Consider the following 27422-nt stretch of genomic DNA (forward strand, 5'->3'; position numbering starts at 1 on the left):
CTGACCGTTTATTTTATAATGACAATTGATTTTGTTAATTATTTATAAAGCCTATTACTTCATAAATATTTCTGGCATATTAGTATTCCATACTAATTTTGCTTTTTGTGTTGCATATAGTATTTTTTTCATGAGATGTTGACAGAGTGCCAAATACGTCTATCAGCTAAATAATTAGATACAAGAAAATCAAACAATAGACAAGGAAAATGATTATAAATTGGCTGATAGACATACCTATTAAACTTCAGGGTTTTTTTCGACACCAATAGATTAAAAAAAATGTTTATAACACGAAACTGGCAATGAGTATCGAAGCTCTGGATGGAGTTAAAAGTTAAACCACATTAATTGTGCAGTGACGAAATACAAGTAAACTTTATGTTAGACAAAGTAGCTTTGGATATCGATCATATTCAGACAGTGAATAAAACGCCATACAGTGTAAAATCATCAACTGAAGATTCCTAATTAAAGGAGGAAGCAATATCCGCATAAAATCGCGAGAAGCACATCTTGCGGATTTCAAGTTTCGCTTTTTATCAGACCAACGTGAACTTAATAAAACTATGAATATCATAAAACTTCGGCGTTTGCGAATCTATAATCGCGCAATTTGATGCACCACAGCTGAATCGCAGAATTGAATCTACCGTATCTGTTTCTTATTCAGTAGACTGACGTTTCTGAGATCGGAACTAAATTTACTTGGGTTTTTCCTTGTTGTTTAGAAAACTTTTCATAATATTTTGATAAATGATCCAGATAGACAGCAAGTTCCTTCCTTCTTTATTCTTATTTTTCAACCAAATGGACTTCTGCTTCATAAAACCAGAAAAATAAAAAGTATAGGACATATGTTTTAAGATCCCTCTGGGATTTAAAAAAAATTGCTGGGAGGAATGAAAAAACTCAGTTATCAATTGAAAACAAAAACAGCGACAATAACTTAAGTCGGGCGTTTATGTCTCTATGTACACCGATACCTGAAAACAAATGAAACAATCATTTACTTTGTATGGTACAATATTGTATATACATGTATGGGAATTGAGATGCGTTGTACCATCTCAACAACTAATTGGAAATATATTGAAATGTACGTTGCACTACAAAGATTACTTATAACACCCTTATATATATATATAGTATTAGATTGATATCAAGATCAGTAAATTTCGACCATTGTTTGGCTTTAAAAGGGCTCATCCTCAAGAACTAAACAATGCCTCTTTTTATATCAAATGCCGTGCTATCCATATTTTCTTGGGGGGGGGGGGGGGGTGATGGTGGACTGTTAAGAAGAAAAAAATGACCACCAGTGTAACGACCAAAGGTGACCTCCATAGAATAGTGACCCAGAAGTCAAATTTTTACGAGGAAAATCACCCAGATTCAGTATTTTTTGACAAGTAGGGTCCTTTTTTTCACAGTAGAATACCTTTTCAGACCTGTAGATCTACAAATCACACACGTTGAAAACTGATTTCCAAAATAAATATTGGTAGAATTCTATTTTTATAAGAAATCTATAACTTGACAAAATTTTACATAATTACACAGTTAGTTTTTTTTTTAATTGAACAAGATGTAAATTATTCTGCTTGTTTGTTAAAGTTAAAACTCCATGCAGGTAACAAATTTATTAAAAGTCTGCGTTGAAAGACACGTGTAGATTTTTAAATAATGATGGTTTTTAAGAGTTCATTTCAAGCTGTGTCGATCGTGTTTTAATATCATGAACGGTGAATTTGAAACTTAATACCGACTGCAGTTTGAACAGTAATGCAATCTAATGCATGTTTTAGGTATTTCAATGATATATAAAATATCTGGTGAGTTTCTTGCACAGCAACACAGCCTACTTGCTGTATCTAGAAGAGAGGCGTCAATCATGATGAAGGTAGCCAATTTCAAAGTCCTGGTAAGACTTATTCAGTTTTATCTTCAATAATATTTTTTTCAAATCACCTTGTACATGTATAGATAATCAGTACAAATGATAATACCCGTATTTTTCAACCCCGATTTATAATCAGCACTTGTTGACCCATCACTCTGCATATTTTGTACGATTAAATTTCTTTCTGGTGTATTTCTTTTGTATCTTAATTGCACAGGGGCCAAGATCGTTTTAACATTAATTTCAATGTAACCATAAATAAAGAAAGGGGTCGAACTCTGACCCAAATAAAAAACTACCAGCTCGCTTCAAAAGCCTAATAAATCAATTAATTTTTAAAACACTCGCAATATGCATGTATTTTTCGGAAAAGTTATGTCTGAGATTCACTCATGCTGAATTTCAAGTTGATGGGTCTTAAAATAGCGGAGAAATACGTCATTATTCTCTCGAAGTCGCCAGTTTATTTTTACTCGGACATTTACCGGTCCAGGGCTCACGATGGGTTTTTGCCTCTGACAACAGCAGTATTGCAACAAGTCGAGAAACCTTCGCACTACTCTTTGAAAATCTTACATCAAATGCACGCTACTTACATACAAAAACTCCGATAAAATTCCTTAAATACTCTCGATACTGAACTTTAATTCTGGAACCACATTGACTTCTGACAGGGCCAGCCATTTTGACGTCTTCGAGAAAGACTGATTCTGATTGGACCATCAGGCATAATAACCAATGAAATTGAGTTAAACATTAGCTATCACAATGGCCGGTCTGGTCAGAAGTTGATCTGGCTGCAGAATAAAAGTTCAGTTTGGAGAGTATTTAAGGAATTTTATCGGAATTTAAGGATGTAAGTAGCATACGCTTGATGTGAGATTTTCAAAGATTAGTGCGAAGTTTTCTCGACTTGTTGCAATACTGCTGTTGTCAGAGGCAAAATACCATCGTGAGCCCTGGACCGGTACATGTCCGAGTAAAAATAAACTGATGACTTAATAATAAAGAAAGTTACTTGTCAAAACCTGTAAAATTTTCTACATACTGGTTTTCATGAGATTTTGACCCTTTAATTTTTTGCTAATTTTTCATGATTTTTCAGCTTTTTAGACCTCCCCAGCTAATTCCCTGCAAAGGGTTGACCTTCCGTACCGTGTTCATGTTACACCATCACATGTCAGAAACTTACCGGTGTATAGTTTACAATGTCCCATCCACCTACTTTTCGTGTTATTTACCCTCCAGTCTGTAACTTGCATTTTCACTGTGTAAAGTCAACACAACAGTCAAAGCCGCAGGTTTCGCATTTTACTTCTGATTCTCATGTACCTAACATATGGGGCCTACATATTGCATATTAATTTCAACAAGAGCATCCCTCTAACTAATGATAATTATTTAAAATCATTTCATGGATTTTAGCAACACTCATAAGCCCTCAAGTACAGCTTTTCTCAATTTTACAAAAATATTCACGGGTACTTTATGCGAAACTGTCCCTTGATACCTAAGGAGAGTTTAAAGCAACCTAAGGAAGTGTAAATGTCATTAAAAGATGCTTAAAGGCTACTTAAAAGTAGATTAGAGGTGGCTTAAATACTTTTAGACAGTAAGGACATATAGCCTCTAGCTAAACGTAGGTTAATGGACTTAAAGATCGTATAATTATTCTTTACGCTCCTTTAAGTCACCTTTAAGCAATCTAAAAGGACTTGCTTAAAGATGGTTTTTCACCCTGTGATTATTTTTTGTATCTTGTTTCATAAATTTTAACATGAAAAGAAATAATCAATCAACTTATTACAGTAGATACCCAGTGATTTGAAACATGATATCAATTGTAAACATCCAAGTAAGTTAAAATGTTTAAAAACTCCACCGATGAATAAAAAAAACTGAGAAGGTTTACAAATGAGACAGTCTCATCAAAATAAACAAACGGAAAATTGTATGCATTTATTATTGACTAGAAACTATTTTACAAAATTATCTTTTTACCATATAATAACTAACAAGTAGAAAAAGAGGTGAAAAGCATATTGAGTAAAACGTCCTTTGACGTCCTTTTCTAATGCAAAGTCTTTGTTAAGATGGTGTTTGTAACTGTTTACAATTTATTTGTTCTATTATTAGATCACTGTTCTTCTCCTTTTCGGGCTAATTGATATCGCATCTGGATTCCTTACGGCCAATTCATTTTTTGAAGGTTTGTTTGATGCTTTATTTGTAAGCAAGATGAATTTCAATGAATTTCAGTATGCTGTAAATTCATAATTGAACGCGAGGAATTAATATCCGCGTAAAATCGCGAGAATCCCGTCTTGCGAAATCTAAAATCTCGCTTTTAAGAACTAAATACTGTTGTAATGATATAAATGCCTAAAATTCCAACATTTTTCAAGTTGTTTATAAGAAGTAAATAAATGCATAATTACGATTATGATATCAAGTATAAGCGATAAATCCGTAAAAATAATCGTGCAAAGCGTTGCTAAGAACACCAGCAACCGCTAAATGCACGATGTTTACCGGAAATTAACATATTCAAGACAATTCTTACTATAAAATTTGAAAATTTACATAGAACACAGTCCTCGAGCAAAACGAAACATGCTTCATTATAATATTATTAAAAAGAGAAAAGGTTTAAACATAATTACATTTTGCTCGAGGCCTGCGCTGATAGTTAATTTTCCTGTTTTGTGACGAGTTTTAGTGGTGGTTTCAGTCGAGCAGATGCGGTTGTATTCGCCGTATAATCAGACAAGATAAGACGAATTTATCTTCGGTAACTTTAATTACAAAAATGATATCTTTAATAAATTCTAATTAAATATTATCATGATAATGAATATAGGACGTGATCATTTTTGTTTTCACTATAGGTCTACCGTCAACAGTATTTAGGCCTACCGTATACTGTTTACTTATGTTTTCATTTTGTTTTCCCCGAACTTGTAAATTTTTTATAGTTTTTTCCTCATTCACACTACATACTTTGAGCTTCTTGAAACGATTCTTTGATTTGGCAAATGATTAAAACAAGATATATATTCGCCATACTTCACTCTCGAACTCTCAAAAGACTTTCCGTAACAAAGTAGCACTTTTTTCACATTTGTTTACACAACACAACAAAAAATCATTAGTACAACAATAAGTCCCGTATTTTTATAGAAATGTTCAGTGAATGATCCATTCACTCAGAAATTATCAGTAAATTTCATTTGAAGCATTTCAAACGGATTTACAGAACAAGTTTGTTTACTTAACGTCACATTCTTGGAGTAAGGCGGGTCCTAAGTGAAAGAAATGAGGCTAAGCGATTTTTTTTACTCGACATTGTGAGAGGACTCCCGATTTCATCAAACAAAAGGTTGTTGATGTATACTGTAATATACAATAAAATCTTAAAATAAGTTTACATGACTCATCTTCAATGCTTAAATTAATTCAGTTGACAAGTAATTGATAACAATGAAAAGGTCCTATAGGCTTACGGTCTGACATTCACACCTTGCCACGATCATGTCGTGCGTTTAGTCAAACATATATATCTTTTTTTCTGTTTAATGTACTATTTTTCTGCATCAGTGAATATATTTATTTGCAAGCACATGTTTATTTACTTTATGTTCTAATATGTGCGCTGTAAAAATAATATTTGTACCGATAAAGCCGATGATAGCCTACAAACATGTAGTCATGCGTCGAAAGTATTATACATACCTAAACATACTGTATATTCCTTATTTTACGTGAGTACTTCATTCCGCGACTCAAATGTTTTGAATCAAATCGCGAGAATATAAAATATAAAAACGCCAAACGTTTATCATAGTTTCAATTAGTTTACATTTGTCCGAAAAATAAAAGCGAGATTTTAAAACCCGCGATATGTGCTTCTTGTGATTTTACGCGGAAATTAACTCCTCGATTTTCATTAGGATTATTATATAAAAAGTGCCTGTTTGGGAGGGTAACAGTTGAAATTGACACCCGAGAAAACCATTGTCAACTCAAAGCGGAGGTTGACAATGGTGTTCGAGGGGTGTCAATTTCAACTGTTACCCTCACAAACAGGCACTTTAATTTATTATACTAATTGTCTTAATTTTATAGAAATTTTACTACTTTTATATAGAAATGACTTGGATTGTACCCCGAACCGTACGCACATAATTTACGCGCATGTAACAATTCGTTGTGTTACCCGTTGCCAAGTCTGTTGCTAACGCTGAGGGTAATAGAACGGATTATCAACTGCGTCTAAACTACACAAATTAAACTATTTAACATGAAGGTAATCTATAATAAACAGTATTTAGCTACTGGCTTTTGAGGTTTGGTTGTTAATACCTTGAAAGGCTAGGTACCTGTAAATGTGCATGCAAATGTATATTTTTCAATTTTTTACCCAAATCCATTGTTTTTAAGATATGTGTAATGGAAAAAAAAGTTCCTGCAGGTTAGTGTTGATTTAAATTATATAGAAATAATACCAACGGTATTGACTGATCGCAACTTTGTTTGACTTTCGGAAATAACAAAAAAAGTTTCAGTAAATCGATGACGGCGACGCTTTATATTTTCTCTTTCCATATCTCATTACACAAACATTCTGAATATGAGCGAAAAGTGCAAGATAAAAAGATAACAATCGGATTGTTTATTGCATAAATGCATTAATACTCAACGATTTTAGGCATGCATATCTCAAACAAAACTCATCGTTGATGCTAGCGAATGCGAAGACGCAAACACCAAATAACAAAAACAAGTTGCTACCTTTTCAAGAAAATCCCGATTTCGTACTTTGAAACTACACTGTGAAACTAAATCCGAACAAAACTGCATGTAGTTTGAATGCAAATTGAAATACGGAAATTAATCAGATTATGTTTAATTGTTAAAGACTATAATGATTTACAATATTTATTTTTTTTAAATATGAATCCTTTCAAAAGAGAATGTATAAATGATGTAACGTAATTGTAAAGGCAGATGTGTTAACATTGATTTATATATGGAGCACTATAATTTGAACTTTCCAGAAACACACGAGATATTGGACTTTTTATTTACTGTGAATAGATATCAGTTTGTAATTGTATGGATGTTGTAATGGTCATTATACAATTTACCGTCTTATTCAAAGTTACCATCATAAAGTGATTCATATGAATTCCACCGCTTACGTGTATAACGTTACGATGCTAAATACGACGTCATTATAACGTGACTAAAATGACACACTATTTGAGCAGTGGCACACGCAAAAATTATGAAGAAATTATCAAAACTGTTCTATTTCATGAAGTTACATATTAATGTCTACCTTTTAGTAAAATATCGTTTGATATAGAGACAGAGCCATTTTTGGCATACACCGTAACTAGTTCTTTTGGGACACATGCACTATATGAAACTAAGATAAAATTTCGGCATTCGAGATTTTTTGTTCTCGCGATTTGATGGTTAATCGTCCAATCGCGGAATTAAGTACTCACGTAAAATAAGGAATCTACTGTATCAGAAAAAAACCGTTACGAGCAATTGGATTCTGGCCGAACGAGGGTTTTTTTTAATACTTTTTTCGTAAGCAAGATGAATTTCAATAATTTTTTCTACACTAGTAAAAAACGTTACGTAAATTCAGGAAAATGCAATTTGGTTTTGATTAATATTCAAAGTTAAATTAATGTTGTGTTATATTTTTCATTCATTCACTATGAATATTTAATTAATGTAGGCAAACTGCGGAAAAGGAGATTCGACCAAGCCCAGAAACGTGATTACGTGTCGAAGTACAATAGTTGGAGCTCTGGTGGTAAATGGAGAGACTGTATGAAAAAGAAGAAGTGAAAATAAAATCATGTGAAAAATACTTTGATTTCTTTATTAATCGTGTATCATACCCCGTATTGTGTTTGAAGAGCTACAAATAATGCTTTTAATTTTTGTAAAGAATGCTTATATTAGGTTAACAAGTATAAATTGTACAGTCCCTGAAACGTTCTACTTTCCAACTTGAACCTTGAGTGAACGGTGAGCGCACGCTAAGCGAATGATGAGCGTACGATGAGCGCACGCTGAACGGCATTTGGTCGGCGCTGGTGAACAGTGAGCGAACGCGGAGCGCCAACGCAGCGCAAAAACGAGCGCAAAGTGAACGGTGAACGCGCGGTGAACGATATGTGAACACAATTTGAACGCAAGAGGAACGATTCTTTCAGAATGCTTCGGGAATTATCCTTACATTGTGTTTCGTCGGTAATCTGTAAAAAATAAAAAAAAAACTACATGTATTTATTGTTACCAGCCTTGATATGATATTTTCTGACTGAACGATAAGTAAACGCTGAATGAACTGTTAGCGCATGGTGAGCGCTTTGTGAACGGTGAGCGCGATCGGACGGAGCGGAGAGTGCAAGTGTTCGAGCGGTGATTCCGCGAAAAAATGGGAAAGTAGAACGTTGCAGGGACTGTATACAATTATAATGCTTTAGGACTTTCCTTTAAATGTCTCTGTGATTACTGTCAAAAACTTGTTTCAAAGTCAATATTTCATTTTAATATGAAACAATTAAACTACATAATGAATGATAGAGATAACGAATGACTGACATATTAGGAGACCAGTGTTTGTAAATCTTGATCATAGCATTTGCATAAATTGCAGTAAGGTATCTAAGTAAAATCCCCTTTTGTTTTGTATTGTGGTGCATTGATCTACTTTACTGTGACACACTGCTAATGTGTGCTATCAATTTACCTTTTATAACAAGTAATGCTTGGTTCATAGTCTTTGTCTGATGAATCTTTTCCCAGTTTCATACAGAGGTGTCAGTGGTGATTTTATTCATGGGTTTATTCACATTTATTTACATCTAACGAGTATGATTTCCTCTATTCTTACCGAAACTTATAGTTAATCCACAACTTTATAGAAACAGCCAGACTGAAATCTACACGCATCGTTTATTGATTGGTTGAAACCTTCAGCTACTTAAGAAAAATCACGGACTGCACGAAATAATCAGGATGTTGTCAAATTCAAATTCCCACAGGAGACGATGTGGCTGTTTCATTTAGTTAACGTTCTGATGTACATAAAGACTAAATTAGTTAATTCTACTTACTTTGAAAAATCAATCATTTAATTTGCTAACAGAAAGATGTAAATATAAACCAAAAAATGTTTTCTTTGATGATTCATGCGGATTATGAAGGTAGCGATCATTGCAGAAACAAATTACATAACGCGCTAACTCGGGTTATGTATTATTTCTGCAATGTCGCCACCTTCATATCCCGCATGAATCACCAAAGAAAGGATTTTATTTTTCAAATACATATTCAAAAGCACATGTGACTTAAACCGAATTTACAGTAAGAAATTCATAAAAAAAACTTTCATTTCCATTTAAAGGGACATGGTCACGGTTTTGGTCAAATTCAAATTCTATTTTGATGTTTTCATTATTTACAATGCTTTGAAATGCATTAAATTTTTAATGATCAAATAAAATTTGAAAGTCATTTGTAGAGTTATAAGCAAGATACAGGGCCCACAATTCTTTGTCAAGTAAACAATGCTTGTGCCCTGTTTTTGTTTACATGGGTTCAATATTCCGGTAAAAAATATTTTTCCAGCTTTTTGTTAATCGTTTTATTTATTTTAATAATAGATAAACAGCTCCAACGTTTAACGTTTTCGAGTTAAAACTGAATTGTTTACTTCAACGTTGAAAATGTAAACAAACGCTTTGTTAAGAAATTCAAGCACTGTAACTCGCTTATAACTCAACAAATGAAATCAAATTTCGGTTTCCGATTAAAAATGCCTTTCTGAAGCATTGTAAATATTAAAATCTAAAAATAATTTTGACCAAAATCGTGACCATGCCCCTTTAAACAGAGTGCGTTATTCTACAAATGCACTTGAGATAAATCACAGGATGAATGACCATCTTTAAGTTCTTCTTAAGGATAGCTTAAAGGTGCTTAAAGGTAACTTAAAGACGATCTTTAAGCCACCTTTAAGCTATATGTGTTGCTTAAAGGTGGCTTAAAGAAAGCGTAAAGATGGCTTAAAGGCATCTTAAAGACTATCTTTACGCCACCTTTAAGCCACCATTAAGGACAAGTTATAGGTCTTTAATGTCCAAACTTCTTTAAGCCACCTTTCAGCTACCTTTAAGCCACCCCTAAGCCATTAAAAAATCTTTTAATTCAATATTGTGCTTAAACTACCAACAAAATATATTAACTATATGATAATGATAGAAAAGGTATTAAAAACTGTTCTTGTTCTAGAAAATAAAATGAAAAAAGAATTAATCAAAACGCCCAAGACAAGATTTGAACCTGGGACCCTTCGTTTACCAGCATCACCTCACTTCCCCTGAGCCACGGCAACTTACATATTTTATTTAGTTTTTATATCCTAAAACTGTTTTATGTTCTTGGATATTGAATCAATGTACTGAATATGTGTTTTTTACTTTAAAAGATTTTGACTTCCATTCAGATTGTAACAATCAATTATATATAATTGATAAATTACATGCATGCATGTATTTAGAATCAAATACGGAACTTGGTCTTCAGTGAAAAAAAAAATATATTATACCGAAATGGAAATCGTTAGGTTTACTAGTTAGTCATTTAGTTAATATTCAGTTAATAAATTTAAACCAATTAGATATACGTTCATCTAATTCATAGCTAAATGAAATGCAAGGAAATAGTTTCTTTTATTAAATGCATTGAAACTATTAGGGTATTAGTTCTTCGCAATTTCCCGGTTTTCATGATCACGGCACCCTTCCAGTATGTTTAAATATTTCATTGTATACATCATTTTTAGACTATCAATTCTATAACAAACAATATAACCAATTACGGGTGACGTATTTACTGCATGTGGCAATTGCAAATGATGTATGCATATACTTGTTCATACAATTGTAAGATGTACAAAGCCAGGTATGTGACGTATTTACCCTTATATATATATATATTTAAGTAATTAACCCCTATTTATGATCACCGGTACAGTGATTAATTAGCCCCTAGATTTTACTCTTGCATACATGTATCTTTAATTTGAAGAAGTTAATTTTTTAAAACCCAGAGTTAGGAAATAATACAATGAAAATACATTACAAATGTAAATAAACTTTTATTCACTAGACTTATCGTTACATGTACATAGTAATATTTCAACGCCTTTAGAAACCCTGACGTACACCTGGGCACACGACACACCTGTTGTGTATATCTTGTATATTCTCTGTTAGTTCGATTGGTGTCTTAAGTTGGACAAACAATAGACTCTAATTAGATATACACAAACGAACAAAACTAGGCAAACAAAGCAGTAATATCCTATCCGATATAATAAAGGCAGTTGAGAGTCTTTTTCTTTAACATATATCTAGGTGATCTAGAATTAGATCTAGAAATAATTAAAATTGAAAAAAAATACATAACGTAAACCGATTATGAAATTAAATCATGCAATTTTGGTTCATTATCTTATCTATTTTGTTTAATAACCGGATGAACTGAGAGAGAGAGAGAAAGAGAAAGAGAGAGAGATGTATTTATTTCACCGATTAATTAATAATATATATATATATATATATATATATATATATATATATATATATATATATATATATATATATATATATATATATATATATATATCTCAAATTGTCGTTTAACTGCATTCCACCTGTATCCCAAACGACCGTGTAGTGAGCGACTAGCGCGCTAGTTTCCGTTCGTAATCGAAAGCAAGATTTTTGTCTTGCCTAGATGGTCCAGTGGTTAGCGCGGTGGCCGCTCACTGCTAGGAGAATGGGTTCCAGAGGTCGTGAGTTCAAGCCACGGCCGGGGCGGAGGTGGAGTTCCAATAAAGTGAATTTCTCTGTGCTTTATGTATATCTTTAACATTCACTTTGGGCAGGTATATGTCAATTTGAGAGTTATTGCAATGTTTGTGCTTATCAAATGTATGTATCTATGCAATGTGTATCGTTCTGATCCTCTCAAATTGTCGTTTAACTGCATTCCACCTGTATCTTAAATGACCGTGTAGTGAGCGACTAGCGCGCTAGTTTCCCTTCGTCATTGAAAGCAAGATTTTTGTCTTGCCTAGATGGCCCAGTGGTTAGCGTGGTGGCCGCTCACTGCTAGGAGAATGGGTTCCAGAGGTCGTGAGTTCAAGCCCCGGCCGGGGCGGAGGTGGAGTTCCAATAAGGTGAATTTCTTTGTGCTTTTTGTATATCTTTAACGTTCACTATGGGCAGGTATATGTCAATTTGAGAGTTATTGCAATGTTTGTGCTTATTATTAAGGTCTTCCGTTTCCAACGGAAGACCTTATAGTTTTCGTACTGTTTCTTATTAAGGTCTTCCGTTTCCAACGGAAGACCTTATTGTTTTCGTACTGTTTCTTCTTATTATTTTTTCCCACAGATTTTGTGCACGCGATTTCTCAAAAACTATTCGGCCGATTTTGACCATTTTTTCACAGATGATTGCCAGAGGTCATAATTCTAGACGTTTTTTGAAATTTTGAAATCGTCACTTCTGGTACCGAGTTACGGCGGATTTTCTATTTTTTTACGACCTATTTTGTGCAGAGCTGATCTCAGAAACTATTAGAGATATGAATACGAAATTTTCAGGATAGGTAGTCTATAGTTTGAAGTTGTGCACTATTGTATTGTTTTACGCCAGTGGCGCCATTTCTTTGAGCTCGCCTAGGCACGAAAATTAGGTACGAATTTTCATTCAAAATTTTACGACCTATTTTGTGCAGAGCTGATCTCAGAAACTTTTAGAGATATGAATATAAAATTTTCAGGATAGGTAGACCATAGTTTGAAGCTGTGCACAATGTAGTTTTTTGGCGCCAGTGGCGCCATTTCTGTGAGCTCGTGTAAGCTCGAAAATTAAGTACGAATTTCGAACAAATTTTTCAAACTTTTTGATCGGTATCTTTTTACGAGTTGATATTTTGTTAAAATATATATAACAAAAGTAGTCGAGAATCAAAAGTTCTTTCCAATAAAATCAAGAAATAGGGGCTGGCCCCTCAAGTTAGGGGCCAAGATACTCGTAAACTCTATTACAAATAACTTTAAAATGATAAAGATTTTGTAATGCATTATAGAAGCAAAGTTGTTGATCGTAACCATATCTATCAGGTAAAATCGTTGCCACGCCCATTTATTACGTAATTAGATATTTTTAGAGGCGAAAGTACTGAAACTTTGACGCAATATATCTAGAGAAGGAGACATAGTTTGTTAAGCATTGTCGAAGAGAAAATGTTTGCATTGATGATTTTAATCGATTCCATTAATCAAAACACCAATGTCTGTCCCCTTTAAGGATCTAGAGGGCTGGCCCCTAAAATATTCAATCATTTGTATCTCAAAAATGAACAACAATTTTAGATAAGTGTAAGAACAAAAATGTTACAAATCGTAATACCTTTCGAATGAATTAAGGAAAAAAGGGCTGGCACCTTAAACTAGGGGCCAAGACACTCGTAAATTCTATTACAAATAACTTAAAAACGATAAAGATTTTGTAATGCATTATAGAAGCAAAGTTGTTGACGGTAACAATATCTATCAGGTAAAATCATTGCCACGCCCATTTATTACGTAAAAAGGGATTTTTGGGGCAAACGTACCGAAACGTTGATGCAATATATCTAGAAAAGGATACATATTCTGTTAAGCATCGTAGAAGAGAAAATGCTTGCATTGAAAATTCTAATCGATTCCATCAATCAAAACACCTATGTCTGTCCCCATTAAGGATCTAGAGGATTGGCCCCTAAAATATTCAATCATCTGTATCTAAAAAATGAACAACAATTTTAGATACGTGTAAGAACAAAAATTGTTAGTATTTGTGAGACCTTTTGAATGAACTCAAGAAAAAGGGACTGGCCCCTTACATTAGGGGCCAAGACACTCGTAAAATCTTTTTCACATACTTTAAAAACGATCAAGATTTTGTAATGCATTACAGAAACAAAGTTGTTGATCATAACAATATCAGTTTGTAAAACTCATTTCCAAACCAATTGATGACGTAATTAGAGATTTTAGGGGACTAAAATCTTAAACGTTTAATGTGCTGTTTGTGAAAAAGTAAAACTCTTTGTTAAGCATTTCAAGGGATACTGACAATCGTATGCATTATCTGAAAGGGAGTGGTTGGGGGGGGGGGGTCTGAAATTTCATTGATATTTTAATCGTATCGTTTAAAAATTGAACGGAAGACCTACTCGTTACTCGTAACGAGATCGTATCTAGTTATTATTATTTTTTTTTTTCCAAATTTTGTGCACGCGATTTCTCGAAAACTGTTCGGCCGATTTCAGCCATTTTTTCACAGATGATGAGTCATGATCTGAATTTTATATGTTTTTGAAATGTTTGTTGTCGTCACTTCCGGTACCGAATAATCGGCCATTTTGTAGTTTTTTTACGACCAATTTTGTGCAGAGCTGATCTCGGAAACTATCAGAGATATGACTATGAAATTTTCAGGATAGGTAGTCTATAGTCTGAAGTTGTGCACTATTATTTTGTTTTACGCCAGTGGCGCCATTTCTTAAAGCTCGCTTAGGCACCAAAATTGGGTACGAATTTTTATCCAAAATTTTCATACGTTTTGATCTGTATCTTTTTATCAGTTGATATTTTGTTAAGACATATATAACAAAAGTGGTAGATAATCATAAGTTCTTTCCAACAAAATCAAGAAAAAGGGGCTGGCCTCTTTATTTAGGGGCCAAGGCACTTGTAAACTCTAATACAAACTAGATACGATCTCGTTACGAGTAACGAGTAGGTCTTCCGTTCAATTTTTTAACGATACGATTAAAATGTCATTGAAATTTAAGAATTTCCTCTCAACTACTCCTTTTCAGATAATGTATACGATTGTCAATATCCTTTAAAATGATTAACAAAGTGTTTTGCATTTCCACATACAGCACATTGAAGATTTAAGATTTAAGTCCCTTAAAATCCCATATTGCGTCATCGATCGGTGTGGCAATGAGTTTTACAAACTGATATTGTTACGATCAATAACTTTGTTTCTATAATACATTACAAAATTTTGATCGCTTTTAAGGTATGTGTAAAATACTTTACGAGTGTTTTGGCCCCTAATTTAAGGGGCCAGCCCCTTTTTCTTGGTTTCATACGAAAGGTCTCATACGAAAGGTCTCATGAATACTAACATTTTTCGTTCTTACACCTATCTTAAATTGTTGTTCATTTTTTAGATAAAAATGAGTGAATATTTTAGGGGCCAGCCCTCTAGATCCTTAATGGGGACAGACATTGTTTTTTTGATTAGTGGAATCGATTAGAATCATTAATGCAAACATTTTCTCTTCTACAATGCCTAACAAAATGTTTTCTTCTCTAGATATATTGCGTCAAAGTTTAAGTACTTTGGCCCCTCAAAATCCCTAATTACGTAATAAATGGGCGTGGCATTGATTTTTCTGATAGATATTGTTACGATCAACAACTTTGCTTCTATAATGCATTACAAAATCTTTTTCGTTTTTAAGTTATTTGTAATAGAGTTTACGAGTGTCTTGGCCCCTAATTTAAAGGGCCAGCCCCTTTTTCTTGATTTTGTTGAAAAGGTCTTAAGAATACTAACACATTTTGTTCTTGTACTTATCAGAAATTGTTGTTCAGTTTTGAGATACAAATGATTGACTATTTTAGGGGCCAGCCCTTTAGATCCTTTATGGGGACAGACATTGGTGTTTTGATTGGTGGAATCGATTAGAATCATTAATGCAAATATATTCTATTCTACAATGCCTAACAAAATATGTTTCCATCTCTGAATAGATTGCATCAAAGTTTCAGTACTTTGGCCCCTAAAAGTCCCTAATAACGTAATAAATAGGCGTGGCATTAATTTTTTCTGATAGATAGTGGTACGATCAACAACTTTGCTTCTATAATGCATTACAAAATCTTTATTGTTTTTAAGATATGTATAATAGAGTTTACGAGTGTATTGGCCCCTAATTTAAAGGGCCAGCCCCTTTTTCTTGATTTTGTTGGAAAGAACTTTTTATTCCCTACCACTTTTGTTATATATGTCTTAACAAAATATCAACTGATAAAAAGATACAGATCAAAACGTATGAAAATTTTGAAAAAAAAATTGTACCCAATTTTTGTGCCTTGGCGAGCTCCAAGAAATGGCGACACTGGCGTAAAACAAATAAATAGGGCACAACTTCAAACTATAGTTTACATATCCTGAAAATTTTATAATCATATCTCTGATAATTTCTGAGATCAGCTCTGCACAAAATATGTCGTAAAAAACTACAAAATCGCCGATAAATCGGTACCGGAAGTGACGACAACAAAAATTTCAAAAACATATAAAATTCAGATCATGCCTCATTATCTGTGAAAAAATGATTGAAATCGGACGAACAGTTTTCGAGAAATCGTGTGCACAAAATTTGGAAAAAAATAATAATAATAACTAGATACGATCTCGTTACGAGTAACGAGTAGGTCTTCCGTTCAATTTTTTAAACGATTCGATTAAAATATCAATGAAATTTCAGAATTCTCCCTCAACCACTTCCTTTTAGATAATGTATACGATTGTCAATATCCTTTAAAATGCTTTACAAAGTGTTTTGCTTTTTCAGATACAGCACATTAAAGATTTAAGGTTTCAGTCCCTGAAAATCCATAAATACGTCATCAGTTGGTCGGGCAATGAGTTTTACAAACTGATATTGTTTCGATCAACAACTTTGTTTCTATAATATTATACAAAATCTTCATCGTTTTTAAGGTATGTGTAAAAGACTTTACCAGTGTCTTGGTCCCTAATTGAAGGGGCCAGCCCCTTTTTCTTCCGTTTATTCGAAAGGTCTCACGAATACTAACATATTTTGTTCTTACATGCATCTAAAATTGTTGTTCATTTTTGAGATACAAATGATTGGATATTTTAGGGGCCAGCCCTCTAAATCCTTAATGGGGACAGAAATTCGTGTTTTCACATGTAGAATCAATTTAAATCATTTATTCAAACATTTTCTCTTCTATGATGTCTAACACAATATTTCTACTTCTCTAGTTATTTTTCGTCAAAGTTTAAGTACTTTGGCCCCTAATAATCCCTAATTACGTAATAAATGGGCGTGGCAATGATTTTTCCTAATAGATATTGGTACGATCAACAACTTTGCTTCTATAATGCATTCGAAATCTTTATCGTTTTTAAGTTATTTGTAATAGAGTTTAAGAGTGCCTTTGCCTCTAAAAAAAGGGGCCAGCCCCTTTTTCTTGATTTTATACGAAAGGTCTCATGAATACAAATATTTTTTGTTCTTGCACCCATGTAAAATTGTTGTTCATTTCTGAGATACAAATGATTGAATATTTTAGGGGCCAGCCCTCTAGATCCTTAATGGGGACAAAAATGCGTGTTTTGATATGTGGAATCAATTTAAATCATTTATTCAAACATTTTCTCTTCTATGATGTCTAACAAAATATGTATACTTCTCTAGTTATTTTTCGTCAAAGTTTAAGTACTTTGGCCCCTAAAAATCCCTAATTACGTAATAAATGGGCATAGCAATATTTTTTTCCTAATAGATATTGGTACGATCAACAACTTTGCTTCTATAATGCATTACAAAATCTTTATTGTTTTTATGTTATTTGTAATAGAGTTTATGAGTGTCTTGGCCCCTAATTTAAGGGGCCAGCCCCTATTTCTTGATTTTGTTGAAAAGAATTTTGGATTATCTACCTTTTTTGTTATATATGTTTTAACAAAATATCAACTCATAAAAAGATACAGATTAAAACGTATGAAAAATTTGATTCGAAATTCGTACCCAATTTTCGAGCCTAGGCGAGCTCATAGATATGGCGCCACTGGCGCCAAAAAACTACATTGTGCACAACTTCAACCTATGGTCTACCTATCCTGAAAATTTCATATTCCTATCTCTGATAGTCTCTGAGTTTATGTCTGCACAAAATGGGTCGTAAAAACTGACGAAATCGGCCGTAAATCGGAACCGGAAGTGCCGATTTCAAAATTTCAAAAAACTTCTAGAATTATGACCACTGGCTATCATCTGAGAAAAAATGGTCGAAATCGGCCGAATAGTTTTCGAGAAATCGCGTGCACAAAATTCGTGGAAAAAAATAATAATAAGAAGAAGAAACAGTACGAAAACAATAAGGTCTTCCGTTGGAAACGGAAGACCTTAATAAGAAACAGTACGAAAACAATAAGGTCTTCCGCTGGAAACGGAAGACCTTAATAAGAAATCGTACGAAAACTATAAGGTCTTCCGTTGGAAACGGAAGACCTTAATAACTTAAAAACGATACATATTTTGTAATGCATTATGGAAGCAAAGTTGTTGACCGTAACAATATCTATCAGGAAAAATCATGGCCACGCCCTTTTATTACGTAATTAGGGATTTTTAGGGGCCAAAGTACTGAAACTTTGACGTAATATATATAGAGAAGGAGACATATTTTGTTCAGCTTTTTAGGAGAAAAAATGCTTGCGTTTATGATTCTAATCGATTCCATTAATCAAAACACCAATGTCTAACCCCATTAAGGATCTAGAGGGCTGGCCCCTAAAATATTCAATCATTTGTATCTAAAAAATGAACAACAATTTTGGATACGTGTAAGAACAAAATATGTTAGAATTTGTGAGACCTTTTGAATGAACTCAAGAAAAAGGGGCTGGACCCTTACATTAGGGGCCAAGACACTCGTAAAGTCTTTTACATATTTCTTAAAAACGAAAAAGATTTTGTAATGCATTATAGAAACAAAGTTATTGATCGTAACAATGTCAGTTTGTGAAACTCATTGCAACACCCATTGATGACATAATTAGGGATTTTAGGGGACTAACATCTTAAATCTTCAATGTTTTGTATGTGAGAAAGCAAAACACTTTGTCAAGCATTTGAAAGGATATTGACAATCGTAAACATTATCAGGGAGTGGATCGGGGGGGGGGGGGGATTCTGAAATTCCATTGATATTTTAATCCTATCGTTTAAAAATTGAACGGAAGACCTACTCGTTACTCGTAACGAGATCGTATCTAGTTATTATTATTATATATATATATATATATATATATATATATATATATATATATATATATATATATATATATATATATATATATATATATATATATATATATATACTTTGCCCTATCCTTTCTGAGACAATACAATAAAGAGGTTGGATCCGTGAAGCTTGAAAAAAGGGGGAGAGTGGGCAGTAAGCAAAGTTGTATATTGAAAAAGCGCAATCGAGTACATCCTGAAAACATGCATGTATGCTGAAAACAACTGACCTGGTCTCGTTTAACATTATGAAATAAAAACCCGATCAATAAAATGAGGAGACCGTGGTTTATTACGTAATGAACAATACTATTAACAAGTAAATTGATACTGTAACTAATTTAAACATAAACGTTTAGACTTCTAAAATACACGAGAATACAGATTATTTAAAAAAAAGAAAGTGAAAGTACAATTGTTTACATTAGTGACTTAACGTCAGTCCTAATAAATCTATGATCACATGATCTTTAACTGTATGATATAAATATGCATAAAAAAATCATAAAGGAAATATTGGGAAACTCAAGTTAAACAAATTAAAACACTTACACAGTATTAAGAAAAGGATTTTACGCGTCATTTTTGCTTCTTGAAAGATTAGCAAACGAATAACAAAAAGCCTATCTCCCTACATAAAAGAGTTCTAATTGTTTAGAACGCACTCGGCAAACCTCGGCTAATTCCGTAAAGTACATCGAACGCCGAGATGTGCCGAGTTGCTCTTAAGGTAACTGAGTTAATTAATACAGAATTTTGCGGGTTAAAAAAGATTTTAAATTTAAAAAATAATAATATAAAAACATGCGACCATGAAAACAGGAAAACAATGTTGCTACCTATAAATACATACAATTCAATGAACACAATATAATTGGAAAAAAATATAAAGTTGCATTAATTCCCAAAGATATTGCGTTTTCTGATAATAAAATCTTAGATTGAAATACTGTTAATGAAATAAAATAGTTTACACAATATAAAAACGCACAATACATAATTTCACATACCTTTAAAAAGAGGCAGAGAGTGGGCAGCAAGTAAAGGTGTAAAGAGCGCAATCGGGTAAGTGATGCGCATAGCCAACCTCTCGCCTGTCGTAAATATTTAGTTCTTGAAAAACTGACCAATGAAATTAGTGACAATTGCGTATGTTTAGAAAAATGTAAGTAAAAAGACGATTAACGCGTAATAATAATTCACACTAAGTAAGAACTACATTTTTGCTATAGGGGCTCAACTTGAGTAAATAAGAGTCTTATGTATGACACCTGGTGTATGGACAGTGAATTGCTTCACACATATTTGATAACAAAGAAATTAGTGACATAAAGAAAAATGAGTATAAGAAGACACAAAGTGACTTATCCTAAATAAACAACGGCAAATGTTACAATAAAAAGAATTAGCTTATAGTACATGGGTCTTGGCCATTAAAAAAATAGTTAAGGAATTTTACCCTTTTAAAACCATGGATTTTAGAAATAAATAGAATGATTGAAAAACATAACATATTCTTATATTCCACAATTTTACACAGCATACTCAATTAGAGATTAAAAGTTATAAAATCCTCTTTCTGATCATTTGAATTATTGAAATAAACGCTTTATGTGAAACTGAATGAAAATATGTAAAAAAAAACAAAACATGTAAACAGTGAAAATATGCGTGTGACAATAGGAAACAAGCATACTTTAATATAATCTCATGCATAGATTAAGATACAGAGACTGCACTAACCCCTAAAATAATTTTGATACCAAAAAAAAAAAAAATTAAGAATTTTATAACGGCAATCTGTGTCCATCGGAGCGGTGGTGATGATAGCGATCTGTGTTTAATGGAGCGACAATTAAAACCGCCTAGAACACCTCCCTCCTTCCTTGGAAATTATATCATCACTCGGATAACCCCCTCCCTCCCTATAAAAGAGCTTTTGCATTAATATATGTTTTTATTGTTCAGTTTGATCAAACTTAACTTAAAGGGAACTTGGGGAAGATGGTTTAAAGACAAATTAAAGGGAGCGTAAATGCCACTTAAAGATGCTTAAAGGTGGCTTAAAGATGGCTTAAATGTGACTTAAAGAAGTTTGGACATTAAGGACCTATAAGCTCAGCTTAAAGGTGACTTAAAGGTGGCTTCAATATTGTATATCCTTTAAGCCACCTTTACACCACCTTTACGCCACCTTTAAGGACTTACTTAAAGATTTGTTTTCGCCCTCTGGATATTAAAATAAAAAAAATCTAATATGCTTTTTTTTTCCATACGCAGATTTTGTACAGGAATTACATGTTTCTACAAATGATGTATTTGAATATTATAACATTAAATAGATAATCACAATTCTACTGCAATTCTAATTTACGAAAAGAGGTCCACAAAACTACTCCCAAGAATGATTTTCTTTGACGTACACGTCTTCAAAAAGTCTGAACTATGTTTCATTTCGAAATCTGATGGTTCCATAACTTCCGCCCCTGACATAGAGTCAAAAGACTCACTGTAAGAAACAAATTCATTATTAACTTGAAAGTAATTATATCATCAAGAATTAAGCATGCATTTGGAATATATTATTGCCATTGTTCGTCGTTGTTTTAGTTGTAGAAGTGATATATGCATGCTTTATATTAACATAAAGTGATTTTCTTTTCCAAATTAGGGAAAAATAATATTATTGCATTTATAGTAAACTGATTCTCCTCTGACAAACTTTTGAGACATTTTACATGTAGTAAACTTTAATAATGGCATGATGGTACTGAAAGAGGGAGATAGAAAGAGAGAGAGAGCGAGAGAGAGAGAGAGAGAGAGAGAAAGAAGGAGAGAGAGAGAGAGAAGGAGAGAGTACTTAATAACAGTATGAAATATTTAGAGAACTGTTCACTTACTTGTTCACCTGTGTTATATAATTCCTTTTCCCCCAGCCATCTTTTCCATGGACAAAATTGCTATATAGCAGTTTCCCCCCACAGAAAGCTGACTATATAGTAGGATTTCCCCCTTTAAATAGCCACATTATCCCCAACGGAAAACCTACAAAATAGCAAATTTTCCCCCTGTTTTACAATCTGGTTATGTTTATGGTGGACCATCCGTCGCAATAATTTGCAACATTTGAGATGTTATTGAATACTCATAATAAAAGGTAATAAATGCTTTTATGAATACATAGTATAAAATACATTTGTACATACCATTGATATGAGCAATGTCACGTGCTTTCATCACATTGTTGTATCATCACCCTTTATTTCACCCTTTGTTGTACCTTTTTGGAAGACCTTGCACCTTTTTGTTCGGATTTCGGAACGCTTCGGATCTTTTCCTTTTCTTTTTTTTTCTTAAAATCGATGCAGTTTAGACTATGACGTTATGATTTGGATTTTTTATTTTAAAGAGGCCGTCATAACACCTTTGAGCTTTGAAAATACGCCGGTTTGGAAATTGGAAAACTAGAATAAAGCTGTATACAGTTTTATACAAGATAATATAAACGAGTTATCTATAGAAAATATGAAACGATATGAAATGATATAATATAGCATTGAATCATGATTTTTTGAAGTATACAGTCTCATAGCTGCAGCGGTGTGTGCATACAAATTGAGTAACGCGCGTTAGCGCTATTGAAAATTTGTATGCAAGCATCGCTGCAGTTATGAGACTGTATAGTTCAAAAAATCATGATTTAATGCTTGTATTTACATTATTTTAACTTCATGCCTTGTCTGCAAATGTGATTTATACCCTTAAATTCCTATCTTATCCTAAAGGTAAGTTCATATTAATGGAAGAGCCACAGTAACAGCCGCAAGCGTGAACTTTGATTTTCGCTTGTGACGTTGCAGTTAAACTCTGATTGGTTTAGACACAGTGGATAATCCGTTCTATTACCCTCAGCGTTAGCAACACACTTAGCAACGGGTAACATAACGAATTGTTACATGCGCGTAAATGATGCGCGTACGGTTCACAGTAGAATTCAAGTCATTCCTATAGAAAAGCATTTAAGTTTTCTTTAAAATCGACATTCCGTATAATAAGATAAATAGTGCCTGTTTGAGAGTATAACAGTTGAAATCGACACCCCTCGCGTCGATTGACAATGGTTTTCTTGGGGTTTCAGTTTCAACTGTTACCCTCCCAAACAGGCACTATTTACATAATGCAATATTTATAGCGAGCGCAGCTCGCCGGCGCACGAGCTCTACCGGCAAGGCGTGTGTGAATAGAAAATTCGGACTATTTGCACATTCATTCAACGGATTTTTTTGGCGTCAGTAAATCGGACTAGTAATGCCTTGTTTTAATCGTCCCAGTAATTCCCTGTAAATATGGTTTCCCATTTCACACTCTCACGAAAACAAGATATAAAAGACTATGTACATCATGCATTGTGAATAAAATAATTCCATTACATAAGACTAACAGAGTTGTCGTTCCTTTGAGTGACGTCACAATGGATTTCTTGCACATTGATCCCACATAATTTTTCGGCGTCAGTAAATTTCGACCCACAATGCAATTTATCAATTTCGGACGATCTCACTAGACTTGATTCCTTCTCGTGAGAATCAAAGTAAAACTTTTGAGAAAGAGATAAATTGTGTAATTTCAAGAATATCATGCTTTTTAAGTAAACAAAACAGTATATTTCACTTAGTTTTTTTTTCAGGGTTTTTTCAAAGAGACAGACGACACTTGACCGGCGTGAACTTTGACGTCACAATAAGGGGAAATTACTCTAAGTAGTTATTGTAAATCTGCTGAAATATAAACACCAAAATCTTCTCAAAATCTTGCAAAGCTAACGAATGGGGACATCTTTTATTTTTTTAATAGGAAACAGTTGTAACTTGCTCTCATTTGGATGAGTGCTCACATTTATTTTATTCACTATATATTTACAGTAATTAATTTCCAGCAACGTTTTTTAAAAGGGGGCGCGGCAGCATCATTCAAAAAATATTTACAAGCAAAATGAAAAAGAAATTCTCAAAATCAGGGAAATTCTAATCCGGGTGAGGAATGTTGAGTGCGTAGTATGCATTTAGCTCTTTAACTGCTCAATGGTATCTTTATTTTCACATTTATTACATCCTCCCGGGAGGGGTGGGGGGGGGGTCCAAAACAGTTTTTCTTATGTGATCAGCATAATATTTTTTTATACGTAAATTATATATTTTTTTTAAACGGGGGGGGGGGGGGGGGGGACTCTATGATAAGTCAATTTTTTATATGTAAGTTTAAGAAAAATGTCTGCTGCAAGAAAAGAGGAAATAAACTGCAATAAACATGTTAAAAATTAAAAACAATAAATATGTTAAAATCTTTATTATTCAACAACATTGTATCTGAGATAAATTCTATTCAAATAAATAAACAATCTCATAAACTACTGATGAATTATGAAAATTTTACTAGAAAAAATAGGCATGTTTATATTTTATTTTGCATTCAAATTCAATTACGTTACGTTGATACTTTTATTTTTATTGATTTATCATAATTCATTATTTGATCACATGCTGCGCTCGCCCCAACGTTCGCACCGTAAAACATATTAGCTGAAAGTGTGTTCTGTTGCGCCGATATGATCGAGAAATGAGATTAATGATAACGACTTATACTGTATATACAACTATGCACATCAAATTACACACATTTTTTATTTAGACATAACATACGCCATAATTGTGTTGGTGTCATTTTTTTCTATTGACATGTGGATCAACATAACTTTGACAAACCAGGACAAATTTTGTTACAAAGCAATGTCATCGTTTCATTAAAGTGAAAATAATAATTTAAATGTGAAAAACTATTAATAATAGTATTAGACCTTCTGACATTCCATGTATACATAGAGGTTGGTAGAACACAAGTCCCTTAGAACATTAAAAAAGTTGCAATGTAAACATACTAGTTCCGTTACCCATTTTTTATCTGATATAATGGAGTTTTAGTGTTAGACAAACAGAAGACATAGTTTGAACTAATTTGTGCAAAGGTTTAACTTAGAGTCGTTATTTTTATTTATCACTAAGTCATACCTGTATTGGTGGGTTGTCAAGGAACTTTCTTGAACTTATCATTCAAATAAATATACCCAATAACAACGTAAAATTAACACACATTTGTAACGAGGATAACGCTTCAAAGCTATAGAGGGAAATACCGTAGCTAGAATAAGGAGAATATGCAATATTATTACGTATTGTTGCAATCTTTCTCATAATCACTTTTTGAAGTGAAAAAAAAAAATAATTCTCAGTTCCGTCGATTTGTACTGTCCACTTTTGAACCCTTGTCAATATACTATAGTATATATCTATACATTCTGTATTTTTCCGAGTGAAAACTGATAATACTTCAAGTTGAATGAAAATATCTTGGAATTTTCCCTTTCCTCTATTTCAATTACACTTCTTTCACAAGTATGTGTAATTTCTTTTTCACTAAAACTCGTCCAAACATGCTGCATGAATATCTTGGGACAGACTGAAGTCACTAATATCTATTTTAAGTACAATTTTTGAATCTCGATAGTCCGAAATATCTGACGTTTTCCTGGCGTTTTTAACGATTTTGATTTTTTACATACAAGGAAAATAAAATATCAAAATCGTTTAAAAAGCCAGGAAAACGTCAAACATTTCGGATTAGAATCTCAAATGCTGCATTATTTTTAAAATTCCCTCATTTTACTTTTGTATAGCACTGTTTGGTGTTCTCCCCAAACAAGGATTGATATGTTGGTAAGCTTTTTATATTACAGAAAAGGGCAGCCAGAATTTTTATGAAATTCAATGTAAAATCAACTCAAAAGAGAAGCCGCTGCTGAGATTTTTAGCGTTATAATGGATGCCTGTTCGTGATTATTTCATATAATAGAAAAATTGCGCCAGTTTATAATTTTAAAAAGATATGTCACGTGTCTGCATGAATGTTTTTTAGCTTTATTTACGTCGTCAATTCAAGGACAACAATATGCAAAGCATCGGCGATCTTTTATATGTTCAAAAAGTATAAACAGAATAATTAAAATTTAAGCAAACCTTTAAAGTAACAACAGCATTTTTATGGGACCAGCTGCATGGATCTGTGCAATTCTTTAGTTTTTTTAATGCGCAAACGTACAGTAATATCATTCAAACGAGTACTAAACACTGAATTCTAATCCCATTAATGTATTTTTTATAATGATTACCTTTATATAATGTTAGGTATATTTTTTTTTTACCTATATTATCTTCCTATTTCTTTCATTTACGAGAATGTATCCGTCATTTCTTTCATTTTCCAGTGTCTTTAATTGCCTGTGGTACATGAAACACTGCAAATCAGTTTTTGTAATGTATAGTCCAAAACATTTCATCAATGTCAATTCTGATATTTAATCGTACATTTATTAAAAATTATAGAAATACAAGCAATAAATAATCATTCTTTAAATATTATGAGAAAATCGAATACGATCGGGCGTGATCAAATCTATCATAAAGCCATTCGGGCTTTATTGGATTTGACCACTCAAGACTGTATTTGATCATATTATAATGCTAAAAAAGTGATTCTTTATTCCAAAGAATTTGTTTATACAGGATCAATCACAAAGTAAACTTAAGTAGTTATTGTTACTAATTGTGCTAACCTGTTTAAATTAAGGATAATAATTTATGAATTATGTTATAATTATTATATCATCACATACCAGGCTTGGGGTAATGCTAAATGTAATGGTAATGCATTGCAATGCATTACATGTTTTCAAAGTAATGCTAGTAATGTGTTATGCCACAAAATTATCATTACAAGTTATGGTAATGTAATTAATTACTTTCCAAAATCTAGTGTAATGCTGGCATTACATGGCATTACTTTGCATTACTATGCTTATTTATGCATGTTCACTTTTAAAAATGTGATGAATAAATGAATAGTTGAAATTGAAGTTGATTAAATTTATTTTTAAAGAAGAAAGAAATTCTTGAGATAAAAATGTTTGAATTGTATTATTAAAAAAGTTTTTAAAAAAATCATTTTTGAATTGTTAATACATGTATTACTAAATATAACAGCACATTTCATAACATTTTTAAGAGTGTTGTTATCAAGAGTTAACTTTTTAATCATTTAAACAATTTACTCCAATTAGTTTGCACTTCAATAAGAAATGTGTCAACAACACACTATGCCCCCGAGATAATCTACGTATCAAAACAATCTATTGTTATAAGAATTAAGTGCTGAACACCCCAATCCCCTTCCCTTT

General features: G+C 32.8%; 1 long non-coding RNA gene across 1 annotated transcript; it reads left to right on the top strand.

Annotated features, from left to right (window-relative positions):
- Positions 1-1827: 1827 nt before the first annotated feature.
- On the top strand, positions 1828-7786 carry LOC128157731 (uncharacterized). Its single transcript, XR_008239851.1, has 3 exons — positions 1828-1924; positions 4040-4112; positions 7659-7786. It is a non-coding gene; the product is annotated as an uncharacterized LOC128157731 (long non-coding RNA).
- The last annotated feature ends 19636 nt before the right edge of the window (positions 7787-27422 follow it).

This window comes from Crassostrea angulata, chromosome 8, assembly GCF_025612915.1.
Source record: "Crassostrea angulata isolate pt1a10 chromosome 8, ASM2561291v2, whole genome shotgun sequence".
Classification (NCBI taxonomy): domain Eukaryota; kingdom Metazoa; phylum Mollusca; class Bivalvia; order Ostreida; family Ostreidae; genus Magallana; species Magallana angulata.